The sequence below is a fragment of the Capsicum annuum genome, chromosome 4, assembly GCF_002878395.1.
Source record: "Capsicum annuum cultivar UCD-10X-F1 chromosome 4, UCD10Xv1.1, whole genome shotgun sequence".
Classification (NCBI taxonomy): Eukaryota; Viridiplantae; Streptophyta; class Magnoliopsida; order Solanales; family Solanaceae; genus Capsicum; species Capsicum annuum.
Window position 1 is genome coordinate 154,310,328 of NC_061114.1, and position 3,032 is coordinate 154,313,359.

Genomic DNA, 3,032 nt, shown 5'->3' on the forward strand with positions numbered 1-3,032 from the left:
TAATACTAGAATGATAGCTATTATTGGAAACAATCTCCACCAAGGTAGATGCTCAACCCAATTGCCACTATAATCAATCACAAAAGCCCAAAGCATATCCTCCACTGTATGAATAGTTCTCTTTACTTGTCTATCCCTCTGCGGGTCGAAAGCAGTAATCAAACAAACCTTGGTCCCCAACCCTTTCTGGAAAGATCGCCAGAAAACAGACGTAAACTGCGTGATATGATCATAAATAATTGAAACAAGCTCCTCATGCATCTTCACAATATCTTGAAGATACAACTTCACATAATCTTCCATCGAAAAGGTAGTTTGCACTGGCAAAAAGTTAGCAGACTTAGTCATCCTATTCATCATGACCCAAATCGAATTATCTTGATTCTAAGATCGAGGAAAACCATAACGAAGTCCATATTGATCACTTGCCATTTTAACTTGGGCAAATTAATTTATTGATACAACCTTCACTTCTTCATGTTCTCAACCTTAACCTACTGACACACTATGCACTTGGCTACAAAATCAATCACATCCCTCTTCATTCCATTCCATTAATAGATCTTCTTAAGATTATAATACATCTTAGTTGAGCCAGGATGAACAGCATAGCGCGACTCATGCACCTCATCCAAAATCCATTGTCATAAATCATCGATATCAGGAACACACAACCTTCCTTGGTACCATAAAGTACCATCACCACTGATCTCAAACACCACTACCTTTTGCCCACCAACATCACTCTTGATTTTTATCAAGATAAGATCGAACACTTGTTTCTCCTTAATCTCTACACGAAGACATGATCGACCCACTTCTTGAACCACCACACCACCATCCTTGGAGTCCAAGAGGTAAACTCTAAGAGTAGCCAACCGGTGAATGTACTTCACTAATTACCGCTTTCCTTCCTCCATATGAGCCAAACTCTTCATGGATAACTTGCTAAGAGCAGCATCAACCAAATTAGCCTTACTTGGGTGGTAGTGAAGACTTATATCATAGTCCTTAAGAAGCTCAAGCCATCTTCTCTTCTAGAGGTTAATCTCTGCCTGAGTGAACACATGCTGTAGACTCTTATAATAAAAAAAGATATCTACGTGAACACCATATAAATAATGTTGTCATATTATCAAAGCAAACGCAACCGCTAACTACTCCAAATCGTGAGTAAGATAATTTCTCTCATGCACTTTTAACTTCCTAGAAAAATAGGCAATCACCTTTCCATGCTGCATCAAAACACAACTAAGTCCTACGTAAGATGTATCACAATAAAGCACAAGCCTATTATTGCCTTCCGGCAAAGTTAGAATTGGAGCCGAAGTTAACTTATCCTTCAACTTCTCAAAACTCCCTTCACAAGTATTTGACTAAAAAACTTGACTTGCTTTTGAGTTATCTTAGTCAAAGGTGAAGCTATCGATGCAAAGCTTTCCACAAACCGCCTTTAATTCTTGAAAAAACCAAGAAACTTTAAATGCTAAATGGATTTATGGGTCTAGGCCACCTCTTCACCACAACAATCTTTTGCAGATCCACCATGACCCCTTCACTAGAAATAATATGACCCAAGAAAGTTACAGTGTTCAAACAAAACTCACAATTAGAGAACTTAGCATAAAACTGCTATTTCTTTAAGGTCTTTATCACCATAGAAAGGTGATTAGCATAATCCACCTCTCTTTGAATAATCCAAAATTTCATCAAAAATCACAATAATAAAGAGATCTAAATACTGATGAAAAACCTTATTCATCAAATCCATAAATGCCACTGGAGCATTAGTCAACCCAAATGACACCACTAAGAACTCAAACTGACCATACCGAGTAAGAAAAGCAGTATTAGGGATATCCACCTCCCTAATATTTAGCTGATAGTATCCATATTGAAGATGTATCTTAAAAAATAACTTGGCACCTTATAACTGGTTGAACGGATCATCTAATTTGGAGGAGGATACTTGTTCTTGACTGTCACCTTGTTCAACTATCTATAGTTAATGCACATCTAAAGAGAACCATCTTTCTTGTGCATAAATAACACCGGTGCAGAACTATCTACCTTGGTCAATGTACGAATAAACCCCTTATCCAAAAAATCCTTATGTTGCTCCTTGAGTTCTCTCAATTTAGTCAAATCCATTCTATACGAAGGAATAAAAATTGGATGAGTGTCGAAAACTAGATCAATACCAAACTCTATTTCCCTATCTAAATAAACACAAGGAAGATCATCCAAAAAGACCTCTGGAAACTCATTAACTACTGGAACTAACTAGAAAGAAGGACCTTTTGAGTTAGAATCTTTAACTCATACCAAGTGATAAAGACAACCTTTAGAGATTAACCTCCAAGCTCTAAGATGAGAAATAAATCTCCCCTAGGAGATAAAGAACCACCCTCCTATTCAATAATCGATTCACCAGGGAACGTAAAGATAACCCTATGGGTCTAACAATCCAAGGATGCATAATAAGAGTGTAACCAATACTTACCTAAAATGACATCGATATCCACCATATCCAACTTAAACAGATCCACCAAGGTCTTCTTTCCACCAATAGATACCATGTACCCCTATAGACTCTCTTAGCAATAATCAAGTGACCTACTAGGGTAGAAACACAAAAAAGATCTGAAATAACTTTTGGATAAAAATAAAAAATACAACTGCATAAGCAGTCACATAGGTAAAAGTGGACCTTAGATCAAGTAAATAATATACGTCATAAGAGAAAAGTTGTAATGTACCAGTAACGACATCAGGTGATGCCTCAAATTATTGTTGGGATACCAAAGTATACAACCTATTCTGACCAACATTAGAACCAGAAGAAGTAACAGAAGTAGATGCAACACCACCATATGTAGGAGTAGAAGATGAAGCCACTGGAATCTTATTCTCTCCCATAGCAACTTTATTAATCAGATAATCCCTAAGTTGATGTCTTGTTTTGCCATACTTGAAGCGTTTATCCCTTTATTCATTACAATAACCCTAATAAAGATGACCACAGAATTGAC